Source organism: Nipponia nippon, unplaced genomic scaffold (genome assembly GCF_047370975.1).
Source record: "Nipponia nippon isolate SJK-2023a ecotype South Korea unplaced genomic scaffold, ASM4737097v1 scaffold_11, whole genome shotgun sequence".
NCBI classification, from domain to species: domain Eukaryota; kingdom Metazoa; phylum Chordata; class Aves; order Pelecaniformes; family Threskiornithidae; genus Nipponia; species Nipponia nippon.
Window position 1 is genome coordinate 27,602,505 of NW_028262302.1, and position 22,333 is coordinate 27,624,837.

Here is a 22,333-nt window from a genome sequence, read left to right on the forward strand (position 1 = left end):
GGAAAACAGAAACTGCCTTAGATCCAGCTGATTTGGTGTCTGCTATAGCAATTTCATGATTCCTCTAGTGATGGTGAATGAGAGGTTAACCATTTGCCTACATTTGAGTAAGCAGGAGCCTAAAATAATATATAAAATATTGTATAAACACATTCCAGTCTTCATGAAGAAATCTCTGCTGAGCTTTACACAAGGCAAAGAAACATGTTGGATGGAGAAGACAGAGGCGTTGCATTGGCAGAGCTGGAGGATGAGAGCATGCCCTCTCCTCCATGAACCCAGAAAGACAAGGAGTTCGGCTGCCGCGGTTGACAGCAGCAGAAATCAAGGCTTTGTAGTTAAACACCATTTTCATTAGACTGCCCGGAGCCTGTAACAAGGATCTACCTGCAAGAGTGAAACCTAGGCACAAAAATCAGTCATTTCTGATGTTTTGTGGGCTGTAAAAATATATATTCCCAAACAGTAATTCAGAGAAAAAAGCATATGCCTAGTGCTTTATGAAAATCAAAAGTTAAACACAAAATCATTACTTTCCCATGAACCATCAGTAAGCGGCACTGAAATCCTGACTTGTATCCAAGCTTTTGTCTGGCTTCCCCTTCTGGCTTTACTGACACTAGCATTTCAGACTCAGCAGGAACTGTATCACAGAAACATGATTATATCCACACCCAAATAAATGCAACCATACCATTTCAAGAATGCCAGTCACTTTTTCAACAGCTAAAACCCTCTCCACATATTCCTGGTTAGGAACACCAGATGTTTTGTCCTAGTCCTACTCCTTTGCAGATCAATTGAGAAGTAAACAATAAAAAGCCAGACAAAAAAATTGAAACCAAAATATGATCTTGTTTGCAGTAAGGACCTTGAGAAGCAAAACCATCAAGCAAACTTGTTCAGGGCAGGGGCAGCCACAACCCCGATCCAAGCACAGGCATTGTATGGTGGGATGTCATGCGTTTAAGAAGGGACCAGCACCTACTGGAGGGAATCAAAAGCTGACAAAATAGACACAGACAAGTTCAGATGGGCACTGCAGCACAGATCCAAACACAGCTCCATACAAAGCATGCTTTTTCCCCTCCTCTAGCTGCTGGGCTATAGAAAAGAGCTGAAATAGACTATTAATGCCAGCAAGCTACTGACAAATTCCTACTGTGTAAGTAGTAAAAAGCTGTGCTTGTGAATTAAAAACAAAAAAAAAAGGAAAAAAAAATCAGCATCCAAGCTAGCACAGAGATACTTACTGCTTTTTAACTACCACAGTGTGTTTCTTTACCAAGGCTGATCCTTATCAGTAGGTGCTTCAGCTGATTTGTTAGTTTTGCAGAGAGTTGGGTACAGCCCGAAAACTGAAATACAGATGCACACAGAAAAAAAACATAAGAGGAAGTTAAAAACCTAATCTTGTTGTTCTCCCTTTCTGAAACCGCCCCCAAACATATGCCTTTATGCATAAGATGTGGGAAGGACTCAGATTTTGGCAGCAGCAAGCATCACGTCCTCTCAGCAACGGACAGCAGTTTGCTGAATGGTCTCACAGAACTCCCCGTCTTATCATCGGTTTTGAACACTGCTGCAATTTAGGAAAACAAACGTATTAACTCAGCTGGCGTGGATAGGGGGGTCGAGGTTTCTTCATCTGTGCAGCAATACACTTTTGATAGTTTGATAACTAAGGCTTTACCGCAAGAGCAAGTGTGTTTTGAACAGTAGCAACAGTAACCGATAAACAAACGAGTCCAAAGGGTGGGCGCATCCTTTCAGAAAATCTGCTTTCTAGGAAGGAGGCAGTGGCCTCAGGGCTAGTCCTGAGCAGCACGTTTGACCACCGCCCCTCCCCGCAGGGCTAGCTTTAGGATGCTCCGCAGGGCCATCGCACGGGATCAGCCGGGCAAAGAGCATCAGCACGCTCAGGATGCAGAAGAAAGCAACGGCAAGTATTTCAGAGGGGAACTCAGAAGAGTTAATACCAAAAAACAGTCATTATGAAGGACAGGTCATCTTTTAAAAATAAAAAGTGCCAGTGCTGAGGCCTTGTAATAGAGATCTCCACTTGGGTTTTTGTTCTGGTTTTGCAAGAACAGGGTTGCACGTCCACTCCCCCCCACCTCAGCTCAAGTTCAGGTTGTGACATGATACTTGTCTCCAACAGCATATTCCACCAGACGTGCAATTCTGCCGTTTCCCAGCCTAGCCATCCCTCCAGCCCTCCCTCCCACCCCAAACACCCCTCCGGGACACCTATAACAGCACCAGACTCTCCTGAGCAAGAGGCTTTTGCAGAAAGCTTTCCCTAGTCCCACCATTCACGTCTCATGGTAACAACCAGCAATCCGCAGCAGGTCCCAGACCAGGTCGGAGAGCGAGATGATACAGCTGGTCCCCATACTCAGCTCTTAGACACCTATAGGAACACAACCCTTTCTTTTTAACTGTTCTTCGTGTAATATCTACTTATTTGAAGCACCTTAAAGAACTACCTTTTAACACTAAGTTCACCAGCTAGGTTTTACTTCTTTATTTAATAAAGCACTCTTGGGCAAAAGAAGAGAAAGCAAGCAAGAAAGCTATCTTACAAAGTTTCAGAGCGACCTCACGTTTGTGTTTCAAACAAACCCTCACACAAAACTAGGTATTTAGTAAAGACACTGTATCCAGCTTAAAAGCATTAAGAGATGCAAAGATCCATACCTACAATCAGCTGAGATTCTCCAAGTCCTGCTGAACTGCAGATCGGCCTTTTCACCTGCAGCAGGAGGCTACGGGAGTCACCACAGACATCGCTTGCCTTGGGAAACCTCCTGTGGTCAGCATCCCCTCGGTATGATGGCCAAAAGGTATAACTTTGCATAGATCTGATGTTATCTCATCTAAAAGCAATAAAGCTGCCCAGGGGCTCCAGCTGGAATAAACGAGGGGAGCTTCCTCTGTCTACTTACACACCAAAACCCTGCTGCTACCACTTCTCCTCGGCACCGGGAATCAGAGCTGGCCAAGCAGCAGGACCTCGTTACCATGGCCCTTAGCTCATTTCCCCACCAAATTGACTCCAGCCCTTCCCAAAGCTTCACTGCACCAAGCTCCCATCCGTACTCTGTACCCTGGATAACACCAGACGGAGCAGTTATTTAACTGAAATCTGAAGATTCCCAGGTAAATTTCAGCTTGGGCATCCATGTCAGCAGGGAGCACGGAGATGCTCCGAAACACTGCGCAGCCCCGCAGCCGTTTTGGTCACTGTAATTCCTGCTGTGCTGGGGTCTCATCCCGCTCTTCCTCCCAGCCCTTCCCCTGTATCAGCACTGGTTCCTGTCCGATTTCTCACCTGAAGCAGTTCAGGGAGCTGAACTAGGAGAAAATTAACCCAGAAGAAGTCAGCTCCCTGAACCCACTTACCCCCGGACCTGGCAGGCACTAGCAAAGCCTGGCGGGATGAGGCTCTCAGCAACTCAGACTGGACTCCGCTGTCTCAAATCATGCCAGGAAAGGCATCCGCCACAAAGTGGTTTTTAGCTTCTTTCAAGTCAGTGGAAAGGAACGCTTTTGAATGCACAGTGTGCAAATTAGTGTTTCGGAAGCGGGGAAACAAGCGTGTAGGGCTCCAAGACAACGTTTGACTCTTCCCTGCTGTCAAACAGCGCTACTTGCTGTACCGATAAGCATTCGAAATGCTTATTCTAATGAAGCACTACCGGGAGAACCTGTCTTCCTTCCAAGATCATATCAACAAAGAATGAAAGGCTTCAAATTTGTAGCTCTCATGCTTTCTCTCCTCTAGATGTGCTTAGTGTTGGAAGGACCAAGTCACCTCCTCTCCCCTCGAAAGGAAAAATCAGAAAAGGGAAAAAGACAAGAAAAGAGAAGCTCTGCTGTGCCTTGTTAACTGTTAACCCTGTATTTTAATATCTGGGGGGGGGGGGGGGAAGTTGTCACAAGTGTTTCCCTTGTTCAACTATTCCTGAAAGGTTTCAGCTGTCTTGCACAATTTGGGTAAGGACATCATCTGTTGCTCAACTGGGAAGAAGTTAAGAACTGGCTCATTAGATTTGTTCTGCTTGATCCAAGAGGAAAACAAAACCAGTAAATCCCTTACTTGCCAATGCTGCTGCAGCACCGGTGACAAACACACCCGGATCACACATTACTCTGCTTTCTAGAAAGCCAACACCTACTTTGGCAGTCCTTGTCACCGTGTAATCTACAGTGTGCCCCAAATGATAAACGGGGGAGCTAAACACCCCTGAGCGGGGCTACAGCGTCCTCAGGTTACTGGGTACGGGTAAAGATACTCACTGTAACGCTGCGCATTCGAGGCCGCGTGATCCATGAGCCACGTCTGAATTATTTAGCGTATGAAACTAGATTTGTTTTGCCATGCAGATTCTGAATTAATGAAAGCTCAGCTGAAAGGCTACTTTCTTGGGGCGAGGGGAAGGAGAAAGCTTCCAGAAGCCTTCCTATTATAGAAGCAATAGAGCTGGTTCCAAAAATAGTAGAGAAGCACTCCCAGAGCTCTGGAGACGTTGTGCCCTCCTTTTGTAAGGCTGAGGTCTCGCTGGATTGCTCCTGTACATGCAAAGAATGGTAGCAACGACTGCAAGATGCAGAAGTGACGTTAAATGGGAGTTTTAGGACGAACACCAGAGACACAAATCCAGACAGCCTACATGAAAGAGATCAGCTTGAATGCCAACAGAGAGCCAACCTGTCCCACTTTAGAGAAAGCCAGTTAAAACCAGCAAGAAGAATCCCATCTTTGTCAAGAACGCAATGTTAGTTTGCTAAAGAATATTATTATTACAACACAGATGTGGCAGATTAGGATTGTCAACAGTAATTTCATCACCCTGTTTCGCCTGTGGATGTCAGGGATCCTGGCTGGAGAGGTCCACTCGACTCATTTTGGCACACGTTCGGTAGATTCGTTTTTGCTGCGACAGCTAATAAATTGACCATCACATGGCCTGCCTGACAGTAATTACTCACTAGTTAGCCCATAATAGTTTGTTAGCGATCCAGCAGCACGGTGTAACAACCCGCTCTAATTCTTAAAAGTTTTCTTTGCCTGTTCTGTGGCAGCTCTTATAACACGGTGAAAATAAACCCGTTTGCAGTACTCCTCTGATTACAAGCTTATCTTTGCATCTATGTACTCCAGCATAGGACGGGCCATTTTACTGGCATATACTGACAAAGTAAAATGTAAGCAGGAAACCAAAAAGCTCATAGTTAACACTATATAGGCAAGAAGTCCCCCTGCACCATGGCACACAGTGCACAGTAATAATTGCTTCTGTACATCTCTCCATGGGGTGTTAAATGGCTTCTAAAGTAGAAGAGCAAACCTACAGCTAACTTCTAAATATCCAGTAAATAAATAAATACAGTTCCTTCTTTAGAACTTTGCTAATAAGGAAAACCCCACAGCAGGTGACTCAATGTTAAACAGTAAATTTATCAGCTTTGAAACTTAATTCACTGAATTAAATATGGCTTTATCTGGTTTATATGGCTATAACCGGTTTGGACCACCCTTTGGGCCGATAGTTCTCCTTTCACAGAGACCGCCCCGTATACCCTGATCACAGGTCCAGCCCTAAATACTTTAGCAGGATAAGAGGTAATTCAGTTTTGTTTACTTCTGTGGAATCTTACCCTTTAACCAAAAGGTTATGTTGTGGATTTCACTGTCCTATACCACTGTGGATACCTCCTCAACAAAAGGCAGGCACAAAACAAAACAAAAACACACAAAATACAACCCTCCCCCAAAAAACAACCAAATAAAAACCACACACACACACAAAGACTCAAAGCAGAACAACGTTATTTTGCCCACATGGATTCACTCCACCAATCCATTGCAGAGTCGAGAGGTTACAGTATTCACTAGGCACCTCTAAAGCATCCAAGTTTTTCCTAAGGGTCTCCAAAAATCAAATTCAACAGAAACCTTGCTCAGCAACACAAACACTGGATTAAATATAAAAATACTTAAAAACAAAGTTTTAGAAGTAACTGTGCCATTAGTTGCAAGTATTTCTGTAATTCAAAATGCCCAACTTTTTCTATCATACTCCTGAACCCACCCTGTTTTCACATACTAGCATCTTCCAGAATTTTTTGCACCGTCGTCTCATGTTTTGTCATGAAATCTTAAATCCTTTCAAATTTTTGTTTGAACTAGGACACCGTTGATGCCCCGATGTCATGCTTTCACAGAAAACTATCTTTCATCTTGCAAGGATAATGTAAAAACGCCGAACTCTGAAATTTCAAATTTATAGGTCAGCAGTTTACAAAACAATTCTGCTCTGCAAACTTAGGAAAACAGCTATACTAAGTATACCCAACTTCAGGACAGATTTCATATAAAAGGGAGCTCAAACTATTTTTCACAGAACGTTTTATAACAAAGTGCATCATTAGATCTGCTGAGGACAGAAAACTTCCAACACAACGGATTCATTAGGAGCGTCTAAAAACAACCCACCCACCCACGAACGAACAAGACACCACCACCCACACCCTCTCAACAAGCTTTGGATTCGCTGGTCTTTCCAGTGGTGTCTTATAAAACAAATCCAAAAGCCCCCAAAGAACAGGCTACAATCTAAGAGAAAAGAAAAAAAAAAATCACTAATTAGTGTCAGGTTCTGAGATGGCCTCTGTGGGAGGAGGTCATGGCTGCCCCAGGCCCTACGATCCACTGGTGCTGGGGAAATATATTTAAGAAAGGGCAAAAACCCATCGAGGTCAGAAAAGGAAAGGGAGGAGGTGCTCCATGGCAGGGCAGGTATTCCCCTGCAGCGAAACGGGAGGACAAAGGTGTTGGTTTAATGTTTATCTCCTTGTTTCTCACTGCCTAAATCTATTTTAACTGGTGATAAATTAATTTGCCTGGTTTGCCCTGACTTTATCTCGACGCAGCAGCTTTCTAAGCCTGTTGCCGCCCTGTGCCACTGAGGAGGGGGGGCAAGCGAGCAGCTGGGTGGGCTGTTGGCCAAGGCTAACTTTTCACAAAACTTTTCACATGACTTTTCACAAAATCTAAAGAAATTAAAGTTATCCTGACTCTGCCATTAAGTGCTGGTGCTGTTTAACTGACACCACGCACAAGAATCATACATTTTCAATTAGACTGCACATCGAAGGCTGCCAATCTTCACTCTTCATTAGAAGATTAATTTGTCATGGTGCCGGAGACATTTGCTCACCACAGGCAGGATGAGGCCCCATCATTTCAATCCAGCAGCATATATTTTGCCCACCACCGTGCACTGCGCTATCAGCTCTCCAACAGCTCCAGCCTGCAACATGAAGTCATACACGTGCGTGGCAAGGAAAGAGGACAGCAGGGCGTCAAAGACAGCAAAATAAAGACGTAATCCAAACCAGTGACAGAAGGAATAACACGGCAACGCAGATGAGACTCACGACAGCGCTTGGCACAACACCACGATCAAAGCAGACCCCCTAGTTATCCGTCATACAAAAGGAGCGCTTGCAGCCATCACACGGCAGAGCTCGGCCACGCACACGCTGCCCGCTCCCGCTGAGCTGAGGGAGGAAACGGCGCGTCGGTGAGCGGAGCTGGGGCCGCACAAACGCAGGTGGACGATCCAGGGAACAGCATCTGGATGTGGAGGATGTTCCTCACCACTAAACTGCTTTGCAGCCTGCAAGACACAGAACCTGCTCCAAGAGGACAGAAAGGATTTTGAACGCTTAAAAGCACAGGCGTGTGACCAGTGACACACTAAGGCTAAATTGCTTAAGATGAAGACAGAAGGCAGGCAATAGTAGACACTAAAAATCTTTCCCAGCCAAAGTATCTGCTTGTTTTTATACAAATTCTTAAAAGAACATCACACACAGAATGTCTTCTGCTGAACTAACTCAGCTACAGATAAGCTTGGCTTTTTGGCAGGTAAACTGCAGTAGAGACCAACATTAAATACAGTATCTTTTTGCATGATTGTTTTAAAAGACTGTTTAAAATCTAAGCTAATTTTGAAACCTACCAATTCCATGGGTCTTTAATCTTTTTTTGGCTACATTTTTAAAGATTTTTTTTTCCATTAATAACTCAGAGTTACTTGAAGTAAAAAAGTTTTATATTTTCAGAGCTTCGTAGTCGATATGCCTAGCAACTAACACAATTAAATTTTCAGAAATTCCAAGCATAGCACGAATTCTGCTGTAATTCATTCTTGGAAGAAAAAAAAGGCAGGCCCCAAAATAGCATCTAAATTTCAGTAAAGGATAACTTCTGCACGCTCAAGTGCCTTGTTAACTGTGAGAACTTTTGCTGCAAGTCTTTCACTTTTCATGTTTCATCTTCAAAATTCAGTAGCACGGACCTACAACAGGACACCAGAAATAATTCTGGTGCCATTCTTTCCAGATAATGACCATTTTAGAACTATGACCTTTCCTAAAAGTTCATCTGAAAAGACCAGATTCAGGTTTGTTTCACACTACTTTTAAACTTATTAATGCAAAACCAGCTTTATAAAGGAAGACAGACAAGGAAAAATATATGTATTGCTTTCTGACTCGGCATTCCCCACTGCTCCCCCCCAGTACAATCAATATTCTTTTTTCAGGGTTTCCTCCTCTTGGACAAAACAGACAAAGTATGAATGAGAAGAACCAAATCAGCAGGAAAACTAAGCAGAAAATAAGGTACCCACAACTGCGTTTTAAAAAGGATGGGTTAAGTGAACCAGATTTTGAGCTGGGGACTGTTACTGTGCTGTGGAAATACTCAGCACATTTTTAGGCTCCCCAGCGGAGCAGCTAGTGTGAGCACACCATACAGCAGAAGACCGTAACCTTACAAATCAAACATGCCAGCTCCACAGCTCCTACTCACCACGCCGGCTTTCGTCAACAAATTGCTACCAAATCCCTCTCCCAAAAGCCAGCTGAAGTTTGCTAGCCTGAAAACTAAATTACCGAAGTAATCACCAAGCCCCATCAGCTTGATCTCTCACTATTTAACATCTCATACTAATTCTCTATGAGCTTGCAGGAAATAGTTTCAAACAGCTCCCTCAAGAAAATAAGTTTCAAGCCTTAGTTTTTCCATTCTGAGCCATCCCTGCACTATTTCATAGCTCTGATAATTGTACCACTGACTAACCTCCAACTGGGAATAGCTGTTTTTATCATCACTATTAAAAACAGTCCCTCACACTGTTAGGAATCTGGAAACTCATTGTAGCCGCATCCCACCCTTCGGCCTCTCAAAACACTACCGAGCGATGAAACTATGTGCTGAAACCAGAGGATCCCTGTGCTGAACAACTCCTGTAATTTCTGGGTAATTACAACTGCTTCCTAAGCAAATGCAGCCATGGAGGTTTGCTTATTGATTTTAGAAGGGCAAGTGGTGCGAGATCTTAGAAAGTCAAAGTGAACTTCAACTTTTCCATACTGTGGAAAAGTATTTTATTTTTAGATGTGTAGCAGTGAGGCGCATGTTAAAAAGCCTCACACATTCATCCAGCTTTGTAGTTGTGTTTTTTTTAGAAGATTCACCTGCAGCTTTCCCTTCCTAATACTACATTATCTTGGTTTTTAAACATTACCTAGAAGAGTGACTGACAGCTCTCAGAGAAGTAGCAGGATTAAAAAAATACAAAAAAAACAAAAAACCAACAAAACCCCACAGTTGAAAAAAGAGTGGATTTAAAAAACAGCTTTTTAATTATCTGAAGGTACAGTTGCCAAGTAGACAGCAAAGAGGCTGTGCATCGCATACAGACAGGAAAATTCCCCCGGGTTTATTTCACAGCCAATTACAGTGGATTAACCTATTAGTAAGAGCAAAATATATATATTTTTTTCTTAAATGCAAGTTTCAACAACTTGAAAAATCATTGCCACTCATACTTTGATACACAGGATCAGCAATCTGTTTTATCACACTTCCAGTCATCTCAGTCCATAAACACACCCTACAAGCAACTTCTCCCTATTTTTTAAGGCATCTTCTGTCATTATTTCCTTCTCGGGGAACGGCATCCCTCCTGGCTTCCTGCTTCGAGTATCATTTTATACACCCACTATGGTATTTCTTTATTGTCATTAAAGAGAAGCATCAAAGACCTCCAACCTCTGTCATACAGACCCTTGCACAAACTCACAGGTGCTTATATTATTCACTTCTGCCTCTGCGAGATGTCACCGTACAACATATTTGTCCAACAGAAAAGCATCACAGCACCGAAGAGCAGCTTTCCAGGATCCCAGTGCTAAATACTGGGTGTGCCTACTTTTGTTTGGTATCAAGTTCCTTCTGCTGGCTCCGCTGTAAGAGCGAACTACATGGATAGTTAAGTTTTTCCCCACCTCCAAAAACATCTGTTCTTTTTCTAAGTTCCCCAGACTTCCTTCCCCTTTACCGTATCACAAAGCCTCTCTTTTTAGCAAGGCTGCCTTCTTGATAGTCCATCACCATTATCTTCTTGTTCGCTGCAGCGTGAATCACTGAATCTTGCAGAGCTTCCAGCCCTTTCAGCTCAAGGCCAGGCACCGAATTCAAGCATCCTGATTTAGAGAGAGGGTTGTTAAACTCCCTCCCGGCCTCTTTTTTAACACTCTACAGCTTCCTGTCCTGGGAGGCAACCCAACTGCTATAAGAAATGCCAGTTTCTGTTAAATATCCTCAATTCCTGTGACACTGAACATTTAAAACAATTACGTTACTTCCAAATCTTGTGTTGTAACAGCCTTTACTCTACAACATGTGGAGATGAGCAAAAATGACTTCAGCACGGAGTTTTAGTTGGTTATTTGCTGAATCCCACAGCATTTCCAGTTAACATTCAGGCTTGGCACGACCGACCATCCGCTCAAACACACAGCACAATCTCACCCCTCAAAACCCCACTGTTCAACCTAAAGGCACTTTTTTTTTTTTTTTTATTTTAAGGGTGCATCAGCTGCTAACTGAAAGCGGGAATGCTTCATTTAGCACACACACTTGTTAAACTGCTCACAGCATGCAAATAAAATACCGCATTGTGCAAAAGTCATTCAGTCTCCCCATCCCTAGATATGAGCAATGGAACCGCGTCCAGGAAAGAGAAACTTGGAACAACATGCAAATATTTCAGCCCCTTATTCCCAATATTGACATACTACACTAAAACCCACATCCCTGTCATGCCGGGGGGTGACCATGTTGAGAATCTGCTGTACGTAATGGGTGGGAAAACGACCATTATCTGTCTTGCCCCGGTACTGCACCCTTTTATTTGTAGTTATTACTGCAAACTGCCTTTTTTTTCCAGACAATGGTTGTGTTATTATAGGTACCTTCATGCCGTGCCAAAGCACATACACACAGCAATTCAGAACAATCAGCCTTGTTTTCATGGGAGCAAAGGTTGCAGCCAAATGAAATGGGTGGAGATCACATTAAACAATCTTGGAATCTGCTAATAGGATATAGGAAAATGTGACCATAATGCAGATGCAGAATTCCCCTTTCACCTTCCAATGTTATGGATAAAATAAAAGCTTTGGAAAACCAATTAAACTGTTTGAACAACATTAAGCAAGCCGAAGTGTTCTCAGTGCGCTTACAAGACCACTGAGAAGTTCTTTAAAATTAAAACAAGGAACTGCCCTTTCAAAGCTCTGAAACCAGAGAGCAAGTTTCCCCACCCCAGAACACCACCTGTGTAAAAGATACAGGATACCTGCAAGACGCCTGCTTATCCACGGCAAAGAGAAGCTCATCGCGACGACTGTCTTATTAAAGACACGATCAGCCCCTCCTCTGTCCAAGAGAGGAATTTTCATACCAAAGCACCTTGCTTGGTCAGCTGTAACCTGCATTCCCCTTGTTTGCTTTTGAGATGTGCATTAGTCAGCTTTCTCCTTCACAAATCTGATCGTGCCTCTGCATGATCATACACTGAAGTCATGTCCTTGAGTCTGTGACATCAGTCTGTTGCCATGGTAATGTACGGGGCAGTCCAAAATTCAGTATTATGGCATCACTGCAGGATCAGACAGCAGAGCAAGCCAACGCCTGAGAGCTGGTTAACGCAGCACAAACAGCTAAGACATTTCAATCTAAATGTTAAAGCGTAACTGCACTTTATCATGATATTCTTCATAAATACGGCTAGAAGGCTCTCGTCAAGAAAGATGATCCAGAAGGTCATTAACTTGAAGACAAACAGGCAAGCCATCATGCGTCACTAAAAAGGGCAATATGTTTCCAAGGATGGCCACCAAGTAGGAAGAAAGCTTAGCTCAGCTCTCTGAACAGAAACCACCATCTGTTCCTAAGGCAACACCAGACCTGCTAAAGAGATCCTTCACAGAGAAACAGGGATGGCCCCTTGGCACCCCAGATCGAGTGCTGGGTTGCACACAGTTTTTCTGGAAATCAGAGACCGGAGTGCCACAGCGCTGCCACCCTTCTGGAAGGGACAGCATTACCTAAGACATGGTTCTTCAATTTCGAGCTTTGAAGCAAAGATCAGCGCATCGTTAACCCAACCTATAACAAAGCCATGTAGTTAAAAAAGGGTGGTACCTTCAAAGAGTTGTTATTCCATGTAGGGTTAGACATTACAGTTCTGTAGGTTTCTTGCACACTCACGAGAATGGCATTTCTGAAGAGCAAAAGGGAAGGAAAAAGGAAATTAGTTACACATTAATGGCATTACAACTACTAACCAGCTCTTAAAACCCGAAAGATCCGGTTTGCCCAATGCAAAGGGCACAAGGAGACAACAATCAATGCACTGCTGACATGTGGAGCACCACCAGTTCAAGGAGGTCTTAGTGCCGACCCACCGAGTACACCCCGGAAAGCAACTACAGCCGAAGGCGGCTGCCCTGCCACAAGGAGAAGTCCCATGGGGTGGCTGGGCAGAAGCTGCTTTGGCATCGTGGGAGCGCAGGCTGCAGGGACAGCAAAGAGGAGAGACCACAAAGCTCTCAGTAGCCACGCTGGACCCCATTCTTTACCTGTTCCTCCTTTCTTACCAAGCACGTGTGTTTAGGGGTCTGGGTGCGGATTTCCCAGTCACTGCTCTAACACCCAAATTCCTCAAGACCCTTGAGCGTCATTGCTTCTCCGTGCTCAGCCTCTGTGTAAACCCAGCCACTCCCCGTACGCTTGACTAGTTTCAGTTCACCTCCTTCCGCTTTCTCCTATTAATCCACGCATCTCCTATAACTCACTCAACACTTCCTTCTGCAAAGCTGACCTCCATCCTTCCTATAACCTCAGGCGCACCCACAATTTCTTAACAGTGCCATTAACAAGCTGCAGGCACAACAAGGAACATTTCATGTTCTCTACACGGATGTAACCCTCTCCTAAGCCCTCCACCCAGGTCCCTGGCTATAATTACCCCATGCTGCGTTATCTAATACCGAGCACAAGCCTCGGGGCTGGGAACCATTGTTTATTTGTCTCTGCAATGCCACACACCCCAGTGGTGTTGTATAAATAAATTCCATGACCTGTTTGAGCCTGAGCTTGATTCAGACCTGAATTATACCAGTTTCTAAATGACTGGTGCGAATACCTTCACTTGCTCCCTGCTCACTTTAGCAATACCAGCTTAAGCAATCAGCCACCATAGGCAGCTCCGGTGCCAAACATCATGACAGCTAATTGCTCCTATGGACCACAACTGCAGAGAAAACAAAAATTAAATCCCTCTACTTTTAAATACAAATTGCAAATTATAAAGGGAAGAAGAGACAAGCAAGAGACACGCTGCTGTCAGCATGAGGACACCTGAATGACAAGTTCCACGTGCCAATGTCACCTCTCAGCCACCAAAGCATCCAGGCTTTGCCCCAGCCTCAGCCCTTCAACACCCAGCAGGTTACCCAGCTGCAAGCCTGAAGTACTGCGGGGGCTGAGATTCTGGAGGCAACTCCAAGCCAAATGGATTTCAGAGCAAAATAAAGCCAGCAGGCTTCATCTCCATGGAGCTCCTGCAACATAACATAGGCTGAACAAGTTACTCAGGGCAGAGGTCTTACTTATTAACTACCTAGTAAATTCAGATTAAAGTCGGACAGCTTTTCCCCTTCCCTCGCATAAAGATCAGATGCTATTCAGCCCTGAGGAATCAATCCAGCTTCTGCAATAAGGAAAACTTGCTCACAGCTACATGACACCACACCATCTACAGGATTGTGGCCCTTCAGGTACTCATTAAACTTTTTCCCCAGAAAAGTTTCCAGTACCGGATAATTTGCCTTCAATTCATTTTCTACAGTCAAGATGGACCATAACTGGTGCTGGATATTGAAGCACACGAGTAGCCCTGGTGCACCCATCCCAGCTTGCAAACACACCAATGCGAAGACCTATGGACACTCATCATCTACCCCCCCAGTCTCATCTGCCGACTCAAGCAACCATACCTTGCTTCAGAGGGGCAATCAAACCCCCAAGCCAAACACAAGAGAGAGGAAGGCAGTACTGAGGCACACTTCAACCATTACGAGGTAAATAAAGGCTGGAAAAGAGCCAAGGCTGGGTGGCTGCCGTGGAAGCTTGGTTAACAAACTTCAAGAGAAGCGAAGCACGGAGAAGGCAACTGCAGCATCCCAAATGGCCACAAGAGCCTCGACAACTTGCACAAACCCAAGGGCAATTCCAAAATACTAAGCGCAGCGCTGGGAAGGCAAACAGACCATTTTGAGATGTAGGATTAGCTTTTTTTACTGGAGAAAGGGAACACAACTGCAGACAACCATTCAACAACTAACAAAGCAGAATCCAGCACTGTGGGTTTGAGACGTGTGTGAGAGACACCATTTTATCAGCTAGCAGTCCACCTCAGCACAAAAGATGCCAAGCTCTTGCTCTAAGCGATGGTGTTCACCCTCATCGTAAGCGTACAGGTGGAGGACCTTCGCCCACTCGCAGGAAGGAGCTGTGCTTTGCAGACCCTTCCTCACCACCCAGCTGAGCCTCCTGTCCATAGGCGAGTCCCTTTCCACCTATATTACCCTCAGAGCAGGTTGACCAGCATGAAAAAACCTTACTGCAGGCAATCCTTTAGTTTCTTTTCCCTACAAAGGCAAGGCCCCAGACTTCTTCAAAAAAGACAGCAGGGCACCCATGCTCCCACATGAGACTCATGTCCTACAACCTTCTCCCAAGGAAACTGTGGCTAGGAACAGGCTGGGTTGACTTCCCCAGTGGCCTGGGGGTCGGGCAGCCCTGCTGCCAGATAACGCTCCAGGCTTGAACCTTGTTTTTATTTAGGCAATACCCAATCCAACCTGCCAGCCTCCTGTCCCTCCAATATCAGTGGCTACGAATGGATCCAGGAGTCTGATCAGCTACAGATTTTCACAGGAATAAAGTATTTTCCCCCTATATAGATAAATAAATACCTCCTCAAAAAAAGGTAATACAGTTCATCTCATTAAAAGAAACCATATCGTTCTCATCAAAGCATGGATCCACTCCAGTGCACGACGCGCAGGCCAGTTAGCAAAGCATTTTCGGGTCTTTCCCTCTGAAAGCCACCCTATAAACGCAAGACCTGACTAAGGGGCCTTGTACTCTAATTCTTTCGAATTCACCATCACTTCAACTTAAGTTATTCAAGAGCTTAATGCTGCAGTTGGATCCATACCGAGTGACTCTATACGATCAACCCTATCGGCCAAGTTACAACCAATACAACCAAGCCCAAACTTAGAAAAACTATCAACATTAAAAAAAAGCGTATTACATTTTATTTCCCAAGATATTTTACCCATCAACAAATATCTGTCTTAGTGGGCTACCATCCTCCCATCGTCCTGACCCAAAAGCATTCTGCCTGGAGTCCACGCAGAGCCTGCGAGAACAGACCCGCTTTGGGGCAGCGACAGTTGAGTTCCATTTAATGCGAAAACAAACTACTTTTCCATTCAAGTCAAGAGCAGAGAAAAAGAATTGTACGCAGCTCAGACTGCACAGGCAGCTGTCTGTTTAGGAACAGATCAGATTTAAGAGTTCTATGGCAATCCAGGAGAAGTTAGCCTGACAAGAGTTTAAGCTTTGCCCAGTACCACGCGATGCAAAATCCAGGCACTTGTCTGTGGTGCTCTCACGGCCTTAAGCCAGTACCTCAAAATCATCACCTTTCAAAAACATCAGTTCCAAGAAGGCATTTTATCAGGATTCAACCTGATGCACAAATGCACTTTTATCCTCTTTCGAAGACAGGCAAAACCCCTCTCTGAAGCTCTGCCCAGTAATTCTCTTTTGCATCATATGGGTTGCATCTAAAGCCATGTCTGGGAAACCAAAACTACGCAGTTCTGCTCCAAACTCATCAACGTGGCCGCTCTCACCGCAGGGACTCCTATTCTGCAGCAGCAGAGGTGTGCTCGGGCTGTTTTACTTGACTATGTAGGGCCTAATGCAGACAGAGGAACTAATTAACAGGTATCACTATGGAAAGGAAATATAATTTAAACGCTCATTGGTTTATATCTAAACGCTTTGAGACATCTAACGTCAAAGCTAAACCGATCTTCACCTGGCAAAGTACTTGGGAAAGCCTTCAACTGAAGCTGCCAGGTAAGGGAACACAGTATTTTAGGTACGTACACTGGGGACATGCCTCTAAGAAGTACAAAGCCCAGAGAAGCATCATGACAGATGCAAAAAAAAACCAAAACCAAAACCACCCAACCTAACCAAAAAACCCACCACCTTTGTCCTGGCTAACATTCACATAACGAAATTACAGTTTCACTCCAGGGAAAAAGCACTTAAGTTTTGTTTAAAGTGCTGCAAGCCACGCCACTTACTGCTATCAGAGCAGACTGCAGGGCTGCTCCAATGACTACCCAGTAATGAGGTAACTGGAATGGGAAGGTATGCAATTAGTCCCATCTCCTCTTCCTCCTCCCCCCCTCAAAAGAAAAAAAAACAGCACAGACATTATCACCTCTCCCTCCAGCTCTGCTACCCTCATCACTTAAAATACCTCCAAAAGCAAAGTAGGGCTGTCGCTTACAAGCTGCTAACAAGCCTGGCTTGGCCCTGACTGGCAGCAAAGACGATATTCACAGCATCTCCCCAGAAGAAACTTACTGGTTTACTTAATGGGATGTTTTCTCAAGTACCCACACACATGCATATATTAAGCTCAACATGCCTGCATTTAGCTGTTCGGTAAAAGCACACCAGTTTTCAGAGGAAAAAAAAAATCATTGCTGTTCCTACTAGCTTTAAGTTAAGGCATCTCTCACTAATCCTCCTGGGCACGACCACTGTGAAGGGAATATATGAATATATTGAAGTCAGGACACAGGTATCGCTTGCTGGCACTCTGTCTAGCTTTACTGACTCCAGCCTGAAAACACTGGCTTGTTTTACCTGAGCAATTTACATCCCACCTTCCCCTAAAAAGCTGCGCTTTATGTTTGCAAAGTGGTATATGCAGCTTCTTCCATAACTGCGACTAATATATGGAAGACACAGAAAAGCCCCAGACACCCCAAAGCCAAACGGCAACTCACAGTAAATCCCTGCTTCCATACTGCAATTCTGATAAAATATATGTTGACATTTATTCATGCTCAAAAGCTCACTCATCCTCCCCTCCACCCCAGCGATACCAGTTGGTCTAATTAAAGACATGCCTCCTCAGAACAGCCTCTGCCTCACGTATACCCCAGTAAAGTTTCTCTATCTGGGATCACAGACTTTTTCTTTTTTTTAAATCTCTAGGCTTCTCCAAATGGAAAGCAGCCTGACAGACTCCTCTGTCCTTAACCATCTTCGTTCTGCCTGGACAGCCACCTGATGAAAAACAATTTCTTACCGGTATGCTGTGACACAAGTAACACAAGAGAGGGCTGGGGAACAGGGGGGGATTCCCCCAGCGCTAAAAAAGGAATTTAAAAAGAAAAAAACAAAAAACCCAAACAAAAAAAAAAACCCAAACCAAAAACCTGAAACCAATATTAATGCAACTAGCAACATCAATGAACTTGCTCTGTATAGCTCCACTACAGAGGCAACAATTTTACACTCAGATTAAGTTCCTTGACTTTTTTCTGAGTCAAGTTCTTCCTAAACTCTTAAAAATGTTTTCCCAAAGACGAGTGAGCCATCCGTGCAGGACACCCTGGTGCCTTCACTTCCTTGGATTCAGTCAGGCCAGGGATGAAGCTGTGCTAACTTCACAAAATCCATACACAACCCTTTCCTCGCTGATTACACCTACTGATCCAAAAGAAGAAAAAGGGGGGGGGGGAAAAACCTTTTAAGGCGAGAAGAGTATGCAGAATGCTGTACAGGCATTTGCTACAAAGGTATGTAAACTACTATTATTTATCCTACAATTTACCCCGAAGCCTACAGCTGACACATCAGCGGACACCATTTTAATAATCCCATAAGCAGTTAAAGCAATCATTAGGAAAACTGGTTTAGTCCACTGTCAGCGGCATCCCATGCTCCATCGGCGGAGGGAGCGTGACCCAAACCGCTCTGAGCTCCCCTTCGTAGCACGGGCTGCAAAGCTGCATTAAAAGAGAATTCCCAGTCACTTGTACCAAAGCCACCTCTCCAACTGCTTCTGCTGCGAGACCAATTCAAAACAAGTTATTATACATTTTAATATGACTACATCTGCAGTCCTACTGCATCTAAAAAAAAAAAAAACAAAACACTCATAAGCATTCTAAGAAAAAAATCCCTGAATTTCTCTTAACACCATGGAAGATGGATTCATTGCTATCAGTAATACTCCCACAGCCCACATTTCAGAAGCGGTAACAGATTTACTTAGATTTCAGACGCATAAACAAGCACTCTTTGCATCACTTCATTCATGTGTTTATTAAGATAAAGCAACCTCATTAAAAACCGACGGTAGAGTACCATCCTTCTTTAGAAAGGAAATTAAATGGGAAAAAAGTGAGAAACCAACAGTCTGTCCCACACTTGATGGTAAGCCCTGGTGCCCTGATGGTTAAACCGAGGTCTTAGAAACCCATTTCCAGAGGACAGGCTTTCCTTAAAGGGTTTTTTTTCTTAGAGTTCATTTTGTGAAGTCTGGACATTTGCCTCAAGCTACCAAACCTTGCGCACCATGACTGTTCAGCAGTGGAATGCCCGGGGCGCAGACGCCCTGCGCGGGGACAGCCGTCCTCTCCCCGGGACGGGGACACGTGCAGGCGGTCAGGAAGGCAAATGAATGAGAAAACGGCAGTCAGCGTGATAGGCAGCAACACCAAAGCAAGAGCAGCCTAGTAGCAGGAGGATAAGGGGCAGCTCCTCATACGTGCTTACAGGGAGCTTCTCTCAACCTCAGGAGTCAGGAGAGGAGGGAGCACAAAAGGTTTGAAGACATAAATATATTAGACTCGCAGTCCCAGCGCCAGAGTGGAGGCTTCATGATGGAACGGATTTTTACGCTCTGCAATAAAGACTTAGGTGAGGCAAAGTTCAGAACAAAGACCTCAATGAAGAGCTTTATACATCAAAAGAGAAGTGGGTTGCCTCTGGAAGCACGTGAGCCGGTTAACACAAACCCCAGTTCAACACTAGCTACTATCACTCCGTACACAGCAAGTCCTGTTTGAACCCAGGGTCCAAACTCTTTGCTAAAATATAGCCTCCAGCACGACACATTGCAGAAAGCCAAACCACAGGCACAAGCCATGAGTTAGTCTTTGAAGTTTAGATACAACCGAGAATTATTTCATCTACCTAGATGCAGACGGATAGCTGCTGCCTTTGATGCTACAAGAAATTTGGGTCTTAAACTGCCCAAGAACTTCAAATTGCTTGCTGGGCTGTGGAGTGGCAACACCCAAGCCTACACATACACATGAACATAATTATGCCTGGTCTAGACATGGGGGGGGGGGAAATCTTTTCAGTGATGTTAGCCTGCAAAGAAAATAACAGCATCTACAAAGAAATCTCTAGAGTGACTTATGAACGAGATTTTATGCTTGGCTTTCTGCCAATTAGAGAGGCATTAAAGAGCCTAGCGATATAACCCTGTTCATCCCAAGGAAGAAACTGCATTCTTAAGTGATCAACGGAATAAGAGGGAGGAGGAAAGAGGGACAAAGACACGGGACTGCAATTGCACATAGCAAAATAGGATGTTTCTGATGGTCCTGAAACAGAAAGCGGGCTAAGACTGTAACACAGAAAGAACAGTTCACATTTTAAAATTAATCCAGTATATTGCATCCAAAAGAAAATTAGTCAGTAGATAACAACATTCCAATAAAGCAGACAGTATCTTTTACTATAAAATTCCAAACATTGTAATATTTTACACATTATACGCTTCCCCTGACTGCCAACCAGCAAAACCAATAAAAGGAGTAAAAGCAAACCAAGTGGAAAAGGCACTGCTAGAAACCTTGAGAAGCTGAAAATGTGTCAAAATCCAGCCTTTTAGGAAGACAGAACATTTAGTAGCTATCTGCAGTGATGATTTTAAGCTCCAAAGAGTTTGGATATAAGAATTCACATCATGAGACCAGCTTTTAACAGAAGTAGAACCAGACTTGACATGCCCCAGTTTCCCCAAGGTTACTTTTTTGAAAACCATCTACACCTAAAACATTTCCAGTGCTCTTCTCACACTGCAGAAGAGCAACCGAAACCTAGTTTCTAATTTTACTGTTCTAGCATTAGGTTTATGAGAACTTAATTTCAACACTTTTTTTTATTTGAACGACGGAAGGAATTCTGCATTAGATTGCAGGTTGCAAGTTACTGGAAATGGCAGCAAGCTGGTGTTATATATATAAGTCATTTCAAGGAGAGAAAAAAAAAAATGTTACTGAAGCTTACTAAATCAAAGCTTGTAAAACACCAAAAATACAAAATGAGCTAGAAGTAGCTGAGGAGTTGCTAGGCATGTTTAAAGTTAATAGAATTCTGAATTAAATGGCTGCCGCTTAGGTTTGCCAAAAAATTATGCAAATTTCCAAAGTTCATACATAGTAATTAGCACAGCAAAAAACGGGTCCCAAATAAGTGATGAAGTTAGCCTCGCTCTTATTTTTCCAGCAGATGGAATTAGCTGCGTGTGAAGTTATTTTTTGCAATCAGAGATTAAACATATTATCCTGAATATCAATTCTGCAAGTACGACATATTGGATATATGCAAACGTGGCATCAGGAACATGCAAAAACCAATTTGAATCCTTCCTTTTCCATCATTCTAAACAAGACACTAAAGAGGCTGGGGGAGGGTTTACATATTTAATAATTCATTTTTCAAACCGGTTGACTATCTGCCGACAATTTAGCTGAAACAAGTTCTCTCAAAGTACATTAGCGTTAATAGGCCAAACAGGTTTTTCCGAAGAAAAATGTCTGCCTGGACTAAAAAGACATCCTCCTGATGTGCTAATTGACAGATCACAAAAAGCCATCCAAATTGCAAGCTCAAACAACGTGCATAAACTGAAAGTCTCCAGCTTTTACCCGTTACTTCTCCGAAACCTGGTTTACAGGCGTCTCCATGATATGTTGTGTATCATATACTGTAACGCACAAACCCGCCTTTTCCATTCCTATTACTGATCTGTCACTTCATGCTTAGAAAGACGCAGCCTTCTCCTAAGCCCTGTTAGGCTCAAGCTACCTGCAGCAACGCACTGAGCGATGGCTGAACCGCGTCTGTGCCCTTGACCAAAATACTCCACCTGCGTTCCACATTCTGAATTTAGTTTCTCTCAAGCGCTCGAGCCAAGAGCTGCCCCAGTACAGCAAGTTACTCTCAAAGACACTGAAAGACCCAGCAACTTTTCCCAGTTGCTTGCCTGCCTTAACCTTGGTATTTATATCATGCTTATAGCAGCACGATCCATAAAGATGTGTGTCAATGCGTGCAACCAGTTTAGAGGGCACCCACCTGGGAGCATCCAACCTCCTACCGCAAGCATCAGCAGACAAGTCCTGAGAAAGTGCAAGGAGGTCAACTAAAACCACAGCTACTGCGCTCGGCACGGAGGGAGAGGATAGGCTTCTTCTCGTGCCGCACAGGCACCAGCTTCCGAACAGAAAGGTGGCGGAGGAAGTGAAACCAAGCCGCAAGTCTTGCTACACGAACATTGCTTTGTAGCTCCAAGCAGCCCAGAAAAGGTTTCCAGAAGCTGTGCGTGCTACAAAAAGAACCCAAAACCTACATAATTAAAGGAACATAGGGAGCGGAAAGCAAAGTTGAACTCTAATTTAAAAGTCAAGTAAGTGACACACTGGATTGAATCCTATTAACCAAAATTGTGCAAATTAAAAGTAGATGTACTGAAAGCAGTAGAAACCCTGCCCGAAA

General features: G+C 44.0%; 1 protein-coding gene across 4 annotated transcripts in view; it reads right to left on the reverse strand.

Moving 5' to 3' along the window:
- The window catches only part of FBXO34 (F-box protein 34), a 40,827-nt gene that overhangs the window by 13,672 nt on the left and 4,822 nt on the right, over positions 1–22,333 (reverse strand). Inside the window, exons 2-3 of one of the 4 annotated variants that reach the window (XM_087748088.1) lie at positions 12,572–12,650; positions 1,254–1,358 (exon numbers count right to left, since the gene is read on the reverse strand). The exons of 1 other annotated variant lie outside the window; for it this stretch is intronic. The gene's annotated coding sequence lies outside the window, so the exon portion shown is untranslated. The remainder of the gene's footprint in view (positions 1–1,253; positions 1,359–12,571; positions 12,651–22,333) is intronic. 2 more of the 4 variants (XM_087748089.1, XM_087748090.1) reach the window with 2 other exon arrangements.